The 20,340-nt window shown below is 35.8% G+C and overlaps 1 long non-coding RNA gene across 1 annotated transcript; it reads left to right on the top strand.

Moving 5' to 3' along the window:
* The first annotated feature begins 6,906 nt into the window (after positions 1–6,906).
* Positions 6,907–11,200, top strand: LOC116405579. Its single transcript, XR_004218686.1, has 3 exons — positions 6,907–7,763; positions 10,878–10,936; positions 11,044–11,200. It is a non-coding gene; the product is annotated as an uncharacterized LOC116405579 (long non-coding RNA).
* Positions 11,201–20,340: the final 9,140 nt, after the last annotated feature.

Raw genomic sequence — 20,340 nt, 5'->3', positions numbered from 1 at the left:
AAGTCACACCCAAGGTTTATGACATAAAAAGGAAAGCAAAAAGTAAAACTAAATACAAAACATAAAAACAATGTAAATTGGGGGTGTTTGGGCATGCGACCATAAGCAAACACGCCCTGGACAAGCATGCTTGTTACATTCTCCCCACTTAAACAATTGACATCCCTGTCGACTGGCGAAGGATCTTCTTCTTTCACGCTCCAAGGTCTTCAGCACATTCCTAACGTGTTTCTTCCACATGGAGGTTCTTTCACTTCAGTAGGAATTCATGTATCCTCTTCATGGGTATACCCTTCCTCATTCTCTTAGGAAGGATTTCTTCCATTTCTTTATCGTCTTTCTGCTTTAGGTCACTAGATGACCATACACCATTGTTGCACTACTGGTCATCTGGATCTTGATGGTAACGTTTCAAGTTGCTCACATGAGCTACTAGATGATTTTTTATCCATGCAGGCAACGATACCCTATAGGATGCATTTCCAATTTTCTTCAGAACTTCAACAGGCCCTTCGTATTTTCTGGTGAGATGCTGATGTTGATGTTCTCTAAATCAAATTTGCTTTGCTTTAAACTCTATGAAGAGTTGGTCTTCCGCTCAAAACTTGAGAGGATGATGCTTCTTATCATACGCTTCGAGACTTTCTCTTAGTATGCTCGAGCGATGTTCGTAGTCTTCTCCCACTTTTTCGTAAAGTTATGAGCTTGAGGATTTTTTCCTGCATAAGGATGATCAACAATATGAGGCAGTATAGGTTGTCTTCCACTCAAGATTTCGAAAGGCCTCGTTCTTGTGGATAGACTAGTTTGTGCATTAAAACAAAATTGAGCCACATCCATCAACTAGGCCCAATTCTTTTGTCCAGAATCAACAAAATGTCGTAGATATTCCTTAAGCATACAATTGAATCCTTCAGTTTGGCCATTCGTCTGAGGATGGCAGCTTAAGGATATATTTAGGCGTGTCCCCAAGAAGGCGAATAGTTCGGTCCAGAGAGTACCAATGAATCTACCATCCCTGTCACTCACAATGCTTGATGGAACTCCCCATAACTTCAAGACGTTCTTAAAGAACAAGTGTGCTATCAGCTCGACATAACATAGTTTTGTAGTGGGGATGAAGGTGGCGTACTTCGAGAACCAATTGATTGTTGGCTTTTTGGCCCTTAATCTCAATTAATTTATTTTAATTATTCAATTAATTTATGTTTTGATGATAACAAATCTGATTTTTTTTATTGACAATTTTATTAATTTGAATAGACCATATCGTAGAGCTTGGAAAAATGATTCTAACGCCTCTTGAATCACCCAAATCGAAGTTCAAATGAAGAAAATATTGCTAAAAGAAGCTTAACGAAAAAATACCCGAGATGGTGACGTGGCGACCAAGCATTCAATTTGAACCAATTAGAGAAAGCCACTTGGAGCAATGAAGGAGTAACAAATGTGGCTTTTTGTTATGTTTTATTGGCTTTTATAAAGAAAATGAATTTAAAAGGAAAATGATTTTAATATTATTATTTTTCTTGTGTCTAACGACTAGTTTTTTTAAAAGAGGGTGAAGTTGCTTTATTGATTTCTTTTTAAACAAAGTATTTTGAAAAGACATATTATTATATTATTATTTGTATTGTGTCTAACGGCTAATTAAGTTTAAATCTCAACCATTCATTTTTCTTTTACTTATATCTAATGACCCAAATGATTTTGAATTTATCTTTCCTCTCTTTTTAAATACTTCACATTTACACAAGATCATTAAAATCTTTACAATCCTCAAGCAAAAAGCCAACATTGTTATTCTCTCTAAAGCTTCCAATTTTATTCTTTTCATCTTATTCTTGAGAGCTTCTTATTGTATTGTGAGGATTAAATTTGTGAGCTTCAAATTGTATACTCACTCTTTTAGAGAGTTTTCTTTTGTGTGATTTAAAAACTTCAACATATTGTAACGGTTGGATCCTAACCCGTGTGGAAAGGATCGGGTTTGCTCTTGAACCCGAAAAAGGAGCAAGAATCGGTTCGGCTCAAATCCGTGGAAAGAGTCTAAAGAAGATTTTCAATCAAAATCCCAAGAGGTGCTTGGGAAAGTGGATGTAGGTTGAGTTTAACCGAACCACTATAAAATTACGGTGTCTTCTTCTCTAACTCTTTTCTAATTATTTTTTAATTTAATTTTAGTTACATATTCTTATTGGTTGAGTTTGATTGCATATTCTTATCTTTTTATCAATCTTGTTATTTAACAAAGTTTACAAAGTTCTTTATTTAAATATTAAAAAATATCTAATTAGTTGATTTTACTTTTTATTTGTCAAAAAGTTTATTTAAACCCTATTCACCCCCCTCTAGGGTTGCCATACCGATCCAACATTGATTATAACCAAGATGCCTCAAAGTCGTTCACCTTTGGGATGTGTAATAAAATCCATGGATTTGCACATTCAGGGAATTTCAATGTGTTCGACTGACTTTCCAAAGTTACTTTCTCTACTAAAGCCTGAAGCCCTGTATGCTTCAAGAATTAGTGTTGCCAATCGAGGTTGCAACGTTTCAAATGCAACTGATCAGCATACCATTCAAAATTTGAATTTTCAACATGACGAGTTTGTAACTTTAGTGCCCCTTGGAGAAGAAAATGAAATTCAGGGTATGTGTAATTCAGGTTTTGTTCCACAAGATAGTACAATTTAAATTATTCTCCATATGTTGCTTAATTATCTCAGAACGGTTTATTTAAACCAGGATGTAGTGCATGACAGCAACGGTCCGGTTTCTTTTGCAGAAATAGAGAACAACATGACAGCTAGTATGACAGCTAAAAGTGATGTATACGATACCTGCTCTCAAGGATGCTCTTTAGCCAATTCAAAGCATGAGATTTTATCAAGTATTTATCCTAAAAATCCAACCAATCAGTGTACACAAAATTTCTATCAAGAATTTGGAAGTGTAAATGTGGCATCAGAGGACCTCAATTCTGAAGAGAACACATTAGGAAAATCATTTAAAATTATGTTGATGAACATTGCAAACGAAACTAAGAAAACTCAGCTCATGAAGGTACGGTACCAATTTATAGTCTTCTAAAATATTCATCAATCATGTTTCTTTTATGAGATTTTCTATTGATGGTATTGATGTTTTATATCCTTGGCTTAGTATTCTTTAAAGGGGTGTTTGACAGAAGGAGTGGTCCAAGAAGTTGTGAATCTAGAAAGTTTTGAACTCTTAGGGCCTAGGACATACGAAGTCAATAAGGCATAAAATTGAAATTTTCTTGTCGGGAGTCCACAAACACTTTTGGCCAAACAAAGAGCGGAAAACTCCACACTTCCCTAATCCTACTCTTCCAACTCCTTGGCTCATACAGCCTCTACGATCTCTAAATACTGATAGGCCCATGGTAGTGAAGGTGTACACCCGTAGGCACAAGAAAGGATTCAGGAGAGGAGGATGGGAAGCTGTATTTGTTGGTCTGAATGTTGCTAGTTAAGGGGCCATGAGTCTTTTATGCTTTCATATAAATGCTATTATGATTGTTTGGGGAGGGTATGTTTTGGCATAGCTTGTATCAGGTTTCTTAGAATAATTGGGAGAGCTAGAGAAGCTTTTGATTCCTTCCCTCCATTATTGATAAATAAAATTGAGGTTAAGGCTTATCATATACATACCCAGTCATTGAACTTCTCCATATTCCTTAAGAGGCATACCTTGCTTGGCTTATTTGGCTGGCTCTACAATGTAGGATTTCGAAAGGCGAATATGACATCCTGCCAAAAATGATTAATCAGTTTCTTTAACTGTTGAACTTTTAGGTTGTATACTAGCAAGCACATGAAGTTTAGGGATTCAATCTTTATATTATTTTTAAGAGTTATTCAATATCCCTACCTAGAATAGACAAATGAAGCTTGAAACTACCCATAATATTAATGTTGTTGTTTAATTATGACATTTTGTTATCGGTCTTTCTAACTTACAAATATCCATCTTCTGATATGTGTTCACATGCATATTTTATGGATGTAGATTTTATAGTATTTCTTTATTTATTTTATATGGCATTAGCTGTGTACATTTTTTATAAAATATTAATATAAATATTAAACCACCGATTCACCAAAAAGTTTAAGCTGGTGGTTGAAAGAAAATTCAATTATAGCCTTAAGCTTAAGCTATTTGGTGGACTAGAAAGTATAATCTTAGAAACACTCAATCTGATCAAGTTCTCTGAAGCAAGAATTAAAGTTCGGAAAAATCTTTGCGGATTCTTACCAGCAACTATAGAATTAAAGAGTGAGAACTGAGGAAATTTTTCCCTTAATTTTGGGGATTTTGAACCCTTATAAGCTCCTGTAATAATCCAATCTGATCTATTTCAAAGTGATTTTTCCAATCCTATTGATTTATGTAGAATAAATTCAGTGATTTTAGATGAAGGGCTCCAAAGTGATGGTCTCCCAGATACCTGAATTTCTCAAACAGAATGCCCCATCCATCTCAAGAAATCCTTTCGAAGCACTTAGGAAGTTGGGTGATGAAGAAGAAAACCTTGTTCGACCGGAAAGAGTTTCAGCCCTTGAATCCTCGCCGAAAAAAATAATTTTCAGAAGGAAAAATTCAAATTTGGGTATAGCTGGGATCTCCACGTACTTAGAAGGGGAAAAGACTTCAATAGAAAAGAGAGAAAAATAGACCTCAAAAGAAGAAAAGGAGCCAACCGACATTTTATTATCTCAAAAAACAACTCACCTAGCCCTCCCCAACCAGATTTTTTCAAACTTAATGTATCTGCAGACATTTTAAAAGCTGACACACAGATTGTAGGCCCGAAGAATTTTATTAATTAGAATTCCAATGGCTTTTGGTATTCTGACGAATTGGAGGAAGAATCAGAGTCCTCTCCTCCATCAAGGAACTTCACTTGCGGGCCATCTCTTGTTTTCAGCTCTCAACAAAAATTACCAGCCTATCCAAGACTAAAATATCATCTTCAATGAAAGTTATTCCATTTCATGCCAGAAATTTTTCTAAGCACCTCAAGACCTATACCAAAGGGAGAACTTCTTTTCGCAACATTTGGATGAGCTTGGCTAATTCTGATTTATTAGAGGAAAGTTGTGTGAAGATACAAATTCCAAATTCAGTTGGCAAAAGGTAGTACTGCCTTCCTCCTTAAGTAATAAATTTTCTCAATCCTCCTCCATACTTTCTGGTTCATTCTTTAATTTTGTGCAAGATACTTCTTGTCTCAAAAAGTTGAGAGCCTAGAAGATGAATTCATGGAAGTTTAATCAGTCACCAGTGTAAGTAGTGCAGAATTTGAACCAGTTGAGGAAGAAATAATTCAATCAGAGATAGAGAAACAAGAGGACAGTGACTCTCTCGGTCCAGATTTTATTAAATTGTTTTCCTCCCCATAAAAAGAAATTTTGTGCAGGTCAGCAAGTATCCTTCCCCCTCAAGAGTTGGTTCCTTTCTTGGCAGCATGTGAAATTGAATTGATATAAGGCAGAGGTTGCAAAGATGAAGATTATATCATGGAACACTAGAGGATTCATGGGTCATTCGAAACAATTGGCTATTAAAAATCTTTTGAAGAAAGCTAATCCAGATAGAGCATTGATTCCGGGGACCAAAAGAGAAGAGATTGCCAGTTGTATTATAAAGGCACTATGGAGTTCAAAAGGAATTGGTTGGGTCTTTGTTTGAAGCTAGTGGCAGATTAAGAGTTTTGCTGATTATGTGGATAAATATAAGTTGTCGATTATTGAAGTTCGGTCAAGAGAAGGAAGGTCATTACAGTGTGGCTTATAAGTTGTTTCAACATTAATTTATAAGTTGTTTGGAAAGGTTCTCGCAGAAAGATTAAAGAAAGCCAGGCCAGGTATTACTTTGTAAGACCTCCTATTATCTATACCTATAAAAGGAAGGGTAGAAAGGGAAATTCCTTAGCAACCAATGATGAGAGAATAATGGGAGAGGATCGTGCAGGTGGGGCCCACTAGGAGGGATGAGAGAGAGAGGTATAAACATGTAATGTTGGGGTAGGGGAGGCTAGGTCTTTTTTGGTTATTTCAAGGAGAGTAAAGGCTGCTGTAGCCTAGGGTATCCAGCCCTGTATAAAGGAGCTGGGTAAGTTTTCTATGTTGTTCTTCCTTTATTTTTCATATCTACTATTGTTGAATGTGTTTTGGCTTTTACATAAATAAAGAATTACAGAGTGCTGCCTCTGTTTAGCCATTTGGTTAGGATATTTTGTGTTTTCACTACTAGAAAAATGGGCTTTCTTGACGGTTGCTGTTTTCCTTTCTTGACGTTTTTTTCGAAAAACGTCAAGAAAGCTTTCATTTTTAATAAAAAACGTCAAGAATTTTTCTGAAACATCATTCTTGACGTTTATTAAACGTCAAGAAAAAATAAATTTTTTCTTGACGTTTTTAAAACATCAAGAAATATCTATTAATTTTTTGACGTTCTTAAAACGTTAAGAAGCGTATGAATTCGACATGCTTGACGTTTCTTAAACGTCAAGAATTTAAAATTTTACTTGACGTTTTAAAAACGTCAAGAAGTTTATAAAAAAATCCTTGACGTTTTTAAAAACGTCAAGAAATTTATAAAATATTCTTGACGTTTTAAAACGTCAAGACTATTGTAAAAATTGCTTGACGTTTTTAAACGTCAAGAAATTTATAAAAATTCTTGACGTTTTTAAAACATCAAGAACCTCTGCTTGTAATGCCCAAAGGTATATATATATATATATATATTTTTTTTTTGTTTATTTTATTATATATATATATATATATATATTTATTATTTATATTTAATTTAAATAAAAAGAAAAGAAAAAGGAAAAGAAATCTCTCTCTCTCCCTCGCGCGCCGCGACCCCCCCCCCCCCCCGCTTCCTTCTCTTTTCCCTTCTCGTTTCTCTTCTCCTTTCCTTCTCTTTTCTCTTTTCCTTCCGCCCTTCTCTTCCATCTTTCTTTCCGCCGCAGCCCAGCCGCCCCATCCTTCCCCTTCTCTCCGTTCGCGAAGCAAAACCGCCACCGACCTACCTCCATTCCTCTTCTCCTTCCCGTTCGCAGCCCCGCCGCAAACCGTCGCCTCCCTTCCCTTCCATTTTCTTCTTCCATCCGCAGCCCTGCCGCAAACCGCCGCGTCTCCCCTACTAAAGCCGAGCGCCGCGACCCTTCTCCTCTTCTCTTCAGTTCGCAAAGCAGCCGTACGCGTCCAGATCTGCCGCCGTCCAGATCTGCACCGCAAGACCGCGCCGTTGCCCTTCCGCCGCTGCCCGGTCCAGATTTGCGTCGCCGTGTACCGCCTCACCGCCGCTGCCAACCGTTTCTACCGTCTCCTTCCCCTTCTCTCCGTTCGCGCAGCAACCGCCCCAACCGTCCTCTTCTCCTTCCGTTCGTGCCCAACCGCCGCCCCTCTTCTCCTTCCTCCCGTGCGCCGCGACGACCCCACCGTCTTCTTCTCTTCCGTTCGCAGCAGCCGTCGGCCGCCGCGTCTCCCCTACTGAAGCCGAGCGCCGCGACCTCCATTCCGATCTGCTGTCTCCACCTCCGTTCGCGAAGCAAGACCGCGCCGCTGCCAGTCCAGATCTGCGTTGCAGTCGTCCGCGCGCCGATCTGCCGTCTCCATCTCCGTTCGCGAAGCAAAACCGCCGCCACTCGCCGAACCCAACCGCCACAAGGCCTTTGTAGTTGTGCTTAGGCTGGAAATTGCCGTTATTCTAGATCTAAAAGGGTATAGTTTCTTATTCTACTGCCTATTTACTTTTAGTTAAACATCAAAATCAATTCTTATGTTTGAGTTGGATTGTATCATGCTCTTCCTTTTCAGTTGTTTCTATCATGATGGTGGTATTGGTTGTTAAGAAAACCATTAGGCTAATTTGGGTTTCAGGCTTACTTTTCCATTTTACGTGTAAAATGGCTGAAGCTCACTAATGGAAGATATTTGTTGCTAGCTAGTGTTTTTATCCTCGATTTCCTTCTTCCCCTAATACATTATGTTATGGAATTTGTTAGATACCTAGATTAGTATAGGGTTGGGGTATAAGGGTAATTAGATATTTAGGAAGTTACTAGTAGTTATTGTGTAAGTGTGGTTACTAGTATTATTATGTAAGTGTGGTAACTAGGGTGGTTACATGTTATTATAAATGGAGGGAGGGTAAGTGGGGAGAATTCTGGGGAGTGATATAAGGTTTGGGTGAGAGTACTCAAGAGGGAGGGTTCCAAGTGCTTTATACTTGTTTTATCTTGTATTTTCTTATAGTTACATTATAATAAATTCATATCTTGTTCTTGTTAGGAAGTATATGTCTCCAATATTATTTAAGTACAGTAGGAGAATTAAAAAGGGTAATATTGACCCACACAAGAATATATGAGAGATTATAGGAGGAGAGAATATCGGAGGAGATCTTTCCCATTAGTTTGTTAGTAAAGCAAAATAAAATGGAGGAAAGAGGAGGGAGAAAGGGGACAAAATATTCCAAAGAAGTAGAGGCTGCCGTCTTTCGTGCTCGGAGAAGTAGAGGGTCCAAGTCAAGTTTTTTTATTGTTTGTTTTGGTCATTTTCATGGTTGCGGTTTGTTCTTAGTTTTTCTTGTTCTTTGTTGTGATCCTCACTGGAGTGTGCCTTTAGGAAGTAGATGTGAGTGATTTTTTATTCTCTTATACTGTTAATTCATTGAGGTAATTCAATAAAGTAAGATACACTTGCCGTATATTTACAGTATCTTAACAAATTGGTATCAGAGCGTTTTTACTTGGGAGAATGATAGAGCAGCACAAAAACGGATCAAAGAGAAGTTGGAGACCTCTGATAAGGAAATCTCGGGGATACAAATGGAGTTACACAAGTTGCTGGCAATTGAAGAAAACTTGTTATGCTTGCCAAAAAGCATCGAAAGATTGGTCATCTAGTTGGAAAAACAAGAACGGTTGCTAAATGCATCGAAGGAATAGCAGAAGGATAATTGACGATCTCCGAAAGAATGGAAGGATCGTCGAGCAAAGGACCAATGATTGAGAGTATAATCGAAGGTGGAGGTAAGACATTGAAGGAAATCAACGTAGAAGGTAAAACAAACAAGTTTGAAAGGGATGAAAAACTCGAACGATCATAGCAAATTCAAGAAGGTTGAAATGCCTGTGTTCAGTGGCACTGATCTGGATTGTTGTTTATTTAGAACGGATTGGAATCTTCAGGTCCATAAATTGATGGATTTCAAGAAGGATCTGAATCCATAGAAGAATCGAGGGAAACGTGATTGCAACGGTTATACAACGAAGGTGAAGAGGATGGCAAAGAGTGACCAAGAAGAAACTATAGAGGAAGGTCGACGAGGATTACCTGTGAGGCTCGAAATTAAGACTCGAGTGAAGAAAAATTTGTTGCTAAAAGAAACACAAAATGGCTGGTTGCAATGGAGAAAGAAGAAGCCGATAGTTATCGGTCTACAGAGGCTCGAGAAGGTGGTCTGGAATAGGGTGAATCACGTGACGAGGAAGAAGTTGCTGCACACATATGGTGCCAATGGCGTGGTAGAAATTGGTAGGACAGAGTTAGGACAAAGGAACAATCTTGGGTTTTTACTATTTCAAGTGGGCTTCAACTTACACTAAATGAGCTTCAACTTATTCTAAATAAAACATTGGGGCACATCATTTTGTAGATGAAGTGGGTGGAGAGTTCCAAAAATAGGAGGAAGAAAAACTTGTATGTAGGTAGGTCCTAGGAATGAAACGGCGGAGTATGATTTTGGTCTTGACGCAACACTTTGATTATGGCCTAGCCCACTAGAGATGAAGAGTTTGAAAATTAAACACTTGTTGGTGATATGCAAAGGGTTAACTAAGACAATGTGTTTTGGAAAAGGAAAATTCAAGTACATTGGGCTGCTTTGTGGCTGAAGTCAATGGACCTTATTGGAATCGAGAGTTTTTCAAAGCCGAAGGGGAGGATTTCTTTTTCAACATTGAAGAGCAGAATGCTGGGGATTGTTTGCAATTAAAAAGAGAAAAAAGAGAAGGGGCCTTGATCATGTTTGCAAGCACACCTTGAGGACAAGGTGTTTTGAAGCATCAGGTAATGTTAGATACCTAGATTAGTATAAGGTTAGGGGTATAAGGGTAATTAGATATTAGAAAGTTACTAGTAGTTATTATGTAAGTGTGGTTACATCTTATTATAAATGGAGGGAGGGTAAGTGAGGGGAGAATTCTGGGAAGTGATCTAGGGCTTGGGTGAGAGTACTCAAGAGGGAGGTTCCAAGTGCCTTATACTTGGTTTTATCTTGTATTTTCTTATAGTTCATTATATAAAAATTAAAATCTTGTTCTTGTTAGGAAGTATCCTAACAGAATTCCTCTAGAAGGTCTCATGTTAGCGAATGATAATCTGCGTTAAGTGTGTATTTGTAGGAGTTCTTCTCCCGGACATCTATGGTTGATATTTTTTTACCTTTCAATATATCAAAGCCAAGGATTCTTTTGCATTTCTCTATGCTTTTTCTTTACCCAATTATGCTTTTTTCAGTTATATTTGGGAGTAGTATTTCATTTCTTTCATGTGAAATGTTAAACTTCAGTAGTGTGGAGAGTGGAACGTAATATCTTACCTTTTATATTAGTAAACTTGATTTAAGCAATGTGTTTTTGAAGATTTTATGTTGTAAATTGTTTTTTGTTCTTCCAGTTACTGTTCTTAACTTTGCTTTCTCCTGTTATTGTTCTCAATGATTATCGAGCATATGCATTACCATGTGGCTTCAAGCGTGTCAGTGTGCTCTTGCTCATAATTTTACTATATCTTGTTACTAAAATTGCAAGTTAATTGCAAATTACTCAGAGCTTGGCTTCTCTCCTCCAGTTGGTTAAAGGAAAGCTACCGGGAAGGCAGATTTGTTGGTAAGTTCGAATGGCTTGCTAGTATCAAAGCGTAATGTATTTTCTTCCACTTATGTTTTTCATCCTACCTAATTTTTGTGATTGATTAATTCCTTATTGATCTGCAGACGAGTTGCCTTACATACTAAATGATGATGACTACATATCGAAGTATCGAGCCAGCCTAAAAGCTGCAGTTCTCAAGGCAAAAGCATGTTTTTGAGCTTTATTTGAAGGGTATGATGTTTGCATATCAGCTCACGCTCAACCACCACCTAAAACTCTATCCCCTGATAGTCAAGTCAACCGGTGGAAATGTAAGTTCTCTGTTATTGTACAAATCTCGAGTACTAGTTTGGTTCTCTATATTACACATACAACCACTATAATATGGCTATCCTCTCATCTAATGAAGACATGAAGTTCTCAACAAACAAGCACGTATACGAATTCTAGACATGGGTCAATAAATTATAGACATGGTGACGTGTCATTTTTTTCTAAAAAATATAGGATAGTGCTAGAACACAGTTTTAATATATATAATTTAAAAAGTATGTATCATATTTATATGGAAATTCAAAGTCATTAAGTTTATGTATTTATATGCTTAAAAATAAGCTCATCCTTCACTCAAAACTTATTCAAAGCCAAGAGTTTAATATGTGTGTGTATACCAATCTTGACCTTTATTGCATTGGAATACTTGTTGTCTAACACATCTATTGTACTAACTAGTGTTCAACACGTTTCTCCGAGTGTTCATACATATTGTTTTATTGATACACTAGCCAAACTTGAGTGTATGTGCTTCTTAAGTCTTTAATATTTATGTTTGTTTTGATCCTAGGAATTGAGCATGTAATGTGAAAAGTCTATGCACAAGGGGTCATATGGCCATCTCCGTGTTTCTTTAATTATCAAATTTGTTCAAGTTTTTAATTGTCTCTAGATCGAAATCTGGAGTTATTTTTTTGTGATTTGGTGTACAAATACATACATCCATGTTTCTAATTATGATTAGATTGTTTTCTGGTCGCAACATTTTATTGTTTAGCTTGTCTTTGATCTTGAACTTACTATTATGTTGATTTAAATTCCATTTTAGCCTTAGAACTTTCAAAACATCCATTTTAGTCATCGAGCTTCCAAAACGTAGCCAACTAACGATTTTAGTATTTTGTAAATTATTTTATCAATTAATATTCATTTATTCAATACTCATCGGTCATTTCTGCTATATGTGATTGGAATATATCTCATAGGAAGCATTTTGAAAGTTGAAAAAAGATGGAAAATTTTAGGGACTAGAACAAGAATTTGTTTAATATTTTTTTATAGGGTGAATTCTTGCAATTTCCTTGTAGTATATACATAATTTTTTCTCTCATTTGGCAAATTCATTATGCTTGAAAATTTAGGTGATTCATGAGCTAGATAAAGTAAACAATGTATGAAAGACGATCTTTGTGGCTTGTGAGGAAGACGTGGAGGAAGCCTTGGTGGCCGTAGAAAAAGGGATATGGACTTTCAACGTTGAATGGCTAATGGCATGTATAATGAGACAAGAAGTAGATTGGAGGCCCTTCAATTTGCTGAGTCCCTATGAGAAACAAGGTCACCCTAACTTTCAGTTTTTGAACAAGCAGCACAGCCAGCCATTTCGTCCTTGTGTAAATCCACTCTTTTCTCAACTTTTGGGTTGGTACATAAACAAACTCTGATCGCTCCATCTCTATATTCATCAGTACATAAAAGACGATAAGTTTATTCATGGAGAAAGTTGGATGTAAGTATGTTTTAGGAATGGTCCTTCATTTAGTAACTTTGGGAATTGTAAAAATGAGGTAATGAAGTTCTATCAAGTTGAATGTTCTTGTTTATGTTAGATGAGACTGATTCTTGGATACCAGAATTAACTTGAAGTACGTGTTTGAGTTCCATTGGAGTGATTAGAGAAAAAATGTTCCTTTAAAAAGGGTAATTTTTTTATGTAGACTTTCTTTTTATTAAAATTCCTTAAAATACAATTTGAGAGTATTTCAATAGCTTTCAAAGAGTTGTCAAACACTTGTAGTTTTTCTAAAATAACATATTTTCAAATATTAAAGTTTTTGACGATAATTTACATGGAATTACACGATCAGTTACCACTATCAATAGAATCACTTACAAATATTAACACGATCGTGTACCGATAACAAGACGATTGTTTACACTATTCAATACGATCACCAATATCATATGATCGTGTACCCATGTCAACACGATAATTTATTTTAATCAATATTATCATTTACCGTTGTTAAATGGTCGTTTATCACGGTTAATAGGATCGTTTAATGTATATTATTTTCATCGCACGATCGTTTACTTATTCTTGCATTGTGTTTAGTATTATCATTTTGTACATTTTATTATTTTATTCAGTAATAAATGTATATCTATGTCTATCTATTTCTTTCTATCACAATTAAATACTTAATTTATTATTATTATTTTTTTTACAGATTATAATGTCTTTTCCTATTGTTGTTTTTTATGGAGGTCAATGGAATGGATGTAATATTTATGAGAATTACTTAGTTGCTGAAATTTTGGTGTAGATGTCCGAGTGAGCTTTAATTCTCTAGTTGATTTAAAACCACAATGTAAAACCACCACACTCACCAATACAACTTACCACAAAATCCCAAAAATTAGAGTAAAATGGGGGCAACAACTTGAATAACTAGAATCGACGCGTGTAATAGATCAGATCTAATCAACAAACGAAAAACAAACTTCAGCTTACAACCCATGGCTGGAAGGTGAAGAGCCGCGCGATGGCACTTCAACAGACGCGACGGGCTCAGGTCTGGTCGACGGCTGCTTCAACTAAGTAACAACGCCGGTGAGATGATAGGTCAATCGGTGACGTTACTCATCACCTGGAGCAGAATGTGGTGGCGCGAACGTCGAAGGAGCTACGCGCGAATGAATCACAGCTTGGCTGGAAAACATAGGTGAGACGCGATGCCGAGAGTTCGAACTCACGACGAACGGTGCTTCAGCTTCAACGGAGACGAAGCGATCAATGACGGCGTGGCCGGTTGACGTCCAAGAGTAATATAAAATGGCTAAGGGAGGCAAGCGGCAGTGGGCACGGGGAAGAGGAAGAGTGAAGGAGAAAGAGATGGGGTTGCACGTGAATCAATAAAGAATTGATATTTTAAATTAATAATAACATTAATTCTATTATTATTATATATTATTATTATTTAACCTTTAGTATTAGTATATTTTTTCATAAAAGCCCCTTCACTTCCTGCTAAATCCACACCACAACCAAATTCCTTAAAATCTTAATAAAATTTAAAAAATTTAGCTTGAGAGAAATACCTTGATATTGGGGTGTTACATAGTTTCTCTCTAATTTTTTTTTCATTCCAATTGTTTTCCACAAACCAATCTCATCTTCGAAGATAGGAAGGTCTCTAACGGGTGGTGTCCCCAATTCGGTGGATTATAGATTCAGAGACGTCAACAAGAGTAAGTTCTATGTATCTTTTAATTTAAAAGCATATTTAGTTCTTTATTTAGAACTTTGATTCTAAATATTGTCAATGTACTTGTATTTTGGAATTTTCAAATTAAAATTGATGAATGGTTTTGTAAAGTCTTTCACTGCCAAGAGCTTTTATCCCTTTAGGGCACACATACCAATTAAACTAATGCAAGACCTTTGACAGTAGTTAATGGTAGCATCTCACAAAGTGGAAGTGGTTGGCTTACCAACGGAAGATTTTCAATCATTTCTAGCAGTCCCTTTTCTGTTTGAGTATGACCTTCCATATTTTCTGCTATATTACTTATAGCTAATATCAAATGTGCATCTCTGCCATATATGCTAATATCACTGCCTGACTGCTCTTGATGTTGAGGCGTTGTTCATTTTTGTTCCCTACACAGAAAAGAAAAAAAATTATTGTTGTTTATTTATAATCTAAGCAATTTTAAACAATATAAAGCAGTAACTAATGAATTAAACACTAACAGTTGAGTTTCTACAGTAGATTCTTGAAGATGTGGCTCTTGAACATGAATTCTCATGGATGATCACATGTTTGTTATTTTGATGGTCATCATTCTTGTCCAGATTGTGATGACTAGAATCATCACGAAGATCATCATACATGTTAATATCATCAAACAATTGATTCTGATTCTAGTATAGAAAGAAAAAAGGATAATAAAAAAAATAGTTACAAAATGATCGTGTATCCTTAAGCAAACAATCGTGTAGAATATCTAAACGGTTGTTTTACCAGGGGTGATCGATATTTCAGATGGGATATGCGATCGTTCATATGTGATATGCGATCGTGTAAAGATATATAAAACCTTTGTTCTGTCAGAAGTCGTGCTAAGAAGAGTTGAAAACTTGTAATAAGATCCATCAAAACTGAAAGATTTTACATCAACACGTTCCTGACACAGTAATGCAGTATCAATGAGCATCAAATTACGTGAGATGCGTATTAGAAAATATCTAACTGCTCAGTTAATTTTTTATGGACATCAAATCACCTTTTTTCAAGCTTAAGGAAGGAAATGTCGGCACTATATATGTCAGAGTTGTGCATTGCAATGGAAGTGCCAACACGAGGTGATACATGTGTGTCTTTCTGGGATGTAAATGCCACTCCCCGACTAGGACCAGCATAGTCTTAGGGAGAAAGCATGCTAGGAATTGGAGTTGTGTCCTCAATTTCTTCAAGGACTTGAGCATTTCTTCTTACACTAGAATGTCTCTTGTTCAGAGAGTTTATAGGATTTCTCAAGGCCATTTTTGCATACTTAACAGCTCTTGACAACGGTAGAGAGTCTAAATCTACACTTTCAGGGGCTTCCAACTCCACCACTCGCTGAGCCAAAGATAGAGACGAATCATTAATGATCCAGTAAGCAACATGAAACCTTGTAATTTTGGGGTCAACGGTAGTCCTCCCATTACTAGCTCAACACTCAAACGGAGTCTCCTGTATAAAATATAAAATAATACAGACACAAATAGTGAATGAAATCTTGTGACGTAACAAACATAAATTTTATGTATACTGCAATTTGACTAAATATTGAACAAGAAAGCCCAAGGGAATACACAAAAATCCAACGTTTTTAGGGGTCAATTTGAAAAATGGCAAAACTACTTTTTCTTTTCAATTTTAGCAAACAACATTTTTTGCACGTGCATGGTATTTTATAAAATACCAAAATATTCACCTTCTCCAACTATAATTATTTTGTTTTTACGTTATAATTAATTTATGTTATGTATTTATCAACTTTTAATTAATTTTTACTTGAAATAGATACATCAACTCATATCATAACTTTTCTCTTAAAATCTCGGGACTCAACTAATTGATTCAACATTTTAATAACATTATTCAATCTTACTAATTTCAAAATAACCTAATTGAATTTGAATTTCAAAATAACCAAATTGAATTTCAAAATTACAAAATTATTATTTTTTAGAATTTGAGAATCTCAACGATAGATTTTATATCAAAATAACCTTCTCTCAAAATAATTTTAATGACTTGAATATCAAGATAATTAAATTATTATTTTAAAATTGGAAGAAAAGCATAAAAAGCGCACACCACTCAGGTACACACGCACACGCGTGTATACGCACACACACCACACACACACGCACAAACGCGCACACGTGAACACTCACCCACGCACACGTAGACACACACACCCATGCACACGTGGACACGCATACGCACACACGTACGCACTCGCGCACACGCACGCACACACGCACATATGCACAAAGATGTATAAATGAATTAAAATTAAAAAATAACTACAATAATTGTGTTTAGAAAGAGTTTTAAACCATGTTCATTTGACTTAATAACATTGATTAAATTATAATTTCTATCAATATTGGCTTAAAAGTGTCATTCGTGTAATTATTTCAATATAATGCGGTCTTATCCAATTTTACCAACAAAAAACAAATCGAATATGGATCAGTAGATCTACACTCTTTGTCATAAGAGACATAACAACGTTTTTAGGGGTCATTTTGAAAAATGACAAAACTACTTTTTCCTTTGAATTTTAGCAACTAGCATTTTTTGCACGTGCATGGTATTTTATAAAATACCAAAATATCAACATTCTTCAACTGTAATTATTTCGTTTCTACATTGTAATTAATTTATGTTATGCATTTATCAGCTTTTAATTATCTTTTACTTGAAATAGATACATCAACTCATATCATAATATTTTTCTTAATATCTCGAGACTCAACTAATTAATTCAACATATTAATAACTTTATTCAATCATACTAATTTCAAACGCACACACGCACAAACGCGCACAAATGCACACAAACACACCTATCCACACGCGCACAAGCACACACACATGCACAAACGCACACACGTAAACACATACGCACACGCGCACAAACATGCACCCGAGCACACCCACACACCCAAGCACACAAACACACGCACGCACAAACACATACAAACATGCACACACCCACACACACATGCACACGGACACTCGCACGAACGCATGCACATACACATACGCACACCTACCTACACGCGCACACGTACACACGCACATATGCATAAAGATGTATAAATGAGTTAAAATTTAAAAACAACTACATTAATTGTGTTTAGAAGGACTTTTAAACTATGTTCATTTGACTTAATAACATTAATTAAACTATAATTTCTATCAATATTGGCTTAAAAGTGTCATTCGTGTAATTATTTCAATATAATGCGATTTTATCCAATTCTATTAGCAACAAACAGGTCGAATATGAACCAGTAGATATACACTCTGTCATAAGAGATATAGCAACCTTTTTATGGGTCATTTTGAAAAATGGCAAAACTATTTTTTTTTAATTTTAGCAAATAACATTTTTTGCACGTGCATAATATTTTATAAAATACCAAAATATCCACATTCTCCAACTAAAATTATTTTGTTTCTATGTTGTAATTAATTTATATTATGCATTTATCAGCTTTTAATTATTTTTTACCTGAAAAAGATACATAAACTCATATCGTACTTTTTTCTTAATATCTCGGGACTCAACTAATGGATTCAAGACTTTAACTTTATTTAATCTTACTAATTTCAAAATAACCTAATTGAATTTGAATTTCAAAATAACCAAATTGAATTTCAAAATAACAAAATTATTATTTTTCAGAATTTGATAATCTCAGCAATAGATTTTGTATCAAAATAACTTTAATTGAATTTCAAAATTAAAAAATATCAACTTATTCACTATCTTTATCTCACAATAATATTAATGGCTTGAATATCAAGATAATTAAATTATTGTTTTAAAATTGGGAGAAACTCAACATTAAAAAATATCAACTTATTCACACACAATCACACGCGCACACACACATACACTTGCACGCGCGTGCACCCATACACACACACACGCGTGCACACAAGCACACACACACGAACGTACGCACACACACACAAACGCACACATGCACACACACACACCAAACAACACGCACACAAATGCACACGCAAACACGCACACACCTACTCACGTACACATGTATGTGCGCATACACACACCCAAGCACACGTGGACACACGCGAGCGCACACGCACACACACACGCACACTGATGGTTCAATTTCATCAATAGTTCCTATTTTTGCTGACAGTTTATTTTTTGCCATCGATAGAGGATCTTCCGACAGACCTATGTGACGGTGTGTGTTGACAGCTTAATTTCGTTGGCAAAAGAAAAGTCGATTAGTTTTTTTTACTGACGATATTTGTCATCGACAAAGGGTAAATTTCTTGTAGTGCATGTACATCAAACATATCAAATTTGTTAAGTGTACCAATGAAGTATAACAAGTTTATTAGTGGTGTATCAAGTGTATCAAACTTATAAGTGAAGTCTTTAAGTGTATCAAACTAATCAAGTGTATCAAGGCCTCAGGGGTATCAAGTGTATCAAGAAGAATCAAGTGTAACGAGAAGTATTATGTGGAACGAGAAGTATTATGTGTATGAAGATGTTTCAGGTGTGTATCAAAAAGTATCGAGTGTATCAATGAGTACCGAGTGCATGAATTGTATCTATCAAATGTATCAAGTGTATCAGTAAAAAGTATCAAGTGTATCAAGGGTATTAGGTGTATCAGACGTGTATAAGGTGTATCAAATGTACATCAATAACGAGGGCATTTGTGACATTTTACCTCTTGATGTGTGAGCTGGTCTTTGTTTTTGTCACTTTCTCAAATAATAAAGTATGTGTTCTATGGACTTAATTATTATAACTTATTTTGCCATTTTCGCAAGTGTCCTTAATTGTAATACATGTATATGTGACATAATCTAATAAACTAACTCATAAATGGACTTAATCGATCTCATGGACCACAAATTCTTCAATTACTTGCAAATTTGGTGAGTTCCTTCAAACGGTGGGCGAAGAGCTTAATTTTAAGAGAGAGGAAAAGTCATGAAGAGTATTTGCTAGAGAGGGGGGAACGTCGCCAGAGAGCATTTGCGAGAGAGAAAGACACGACGATGTGGGATGAAGTAAGGTTTTTTTCGGTCGTTGTTCACAAGTGGGATGAAAGCTTCGAATTATTTGTTTTAAATCATGAACATACATTGACTAAAAAACTTAAATTGATGAGTGAATGTAATAAATTTAATATTAATTATATGATCAATACTTTACACATGTATATTGGTATATCAGTCAATAACAGTAGTAAGACAAATTATAAAATATAAGGGATAAAAGTCCTACACATGCATGTATGGTATACTATCTTGATAGCAAAAAGGAGATCAATATTCAGTAAAAATACATAACAGAAACTGGAGAGGAAAAAAGCTAAAATAGAATATGCGGGGGAAGGCTAGCTAGGAAATGCATACATAGCAGAAAATATGGTTTGAAGGAGGGTGAGAAGAATGAGGAAAGTTGCAGCTAGCAATGATAACTTTCGCCTTGTTCCAATATAACCTTATTTTGCCTTGCTCCTCTGTCTCTTGCAATTTACACATAAAGCTTTGGCGATTTTACCAAAGTGGGAAGCAGCTAAGGGGACGAAGGTATATTCGGAGAGAGATTGTTAAACAATTGTAAAAAGTAAGCCCAAGAAGAGAGGTCCAATAAAATTCAGCCACCTCTCACATAGTAATTGAAATAGTCTAGCAACTTCAACCATTTCCCTCACAGAGAAGAAGAAGACCATAGCCACTCGAGGCTTTTGCATAGACAAACACCAAGAAGATGGTGTCTGGTTCCGTATCTGTGCTAAGCGCGTCGTTGTTGACGCCAGACATCACACCTTGGAAAGGCTCTCTTCCATTATATAT

This window comes from Cucumis sativus, unplaced genomic scaffold, assembly GCF_000004075.3.
Source record: "Cucumis sativus cultivar 9930 unplaced genomic scaffold, Cucumber_9930_V3 scaffold120, whole genome shotgun sequence".
Lineage (NCBI taxonomy): Eukaryota > Viridiplantae > Streptophyta > Magnoliopsida > Cucurbitales > Cucurbitaceae > Cucumis > Cucumis sativus.
Note: the sequence above shows the minus strand (reverse complement) of the source record. Positions and strands in the feature narration are given on the sequence as shown.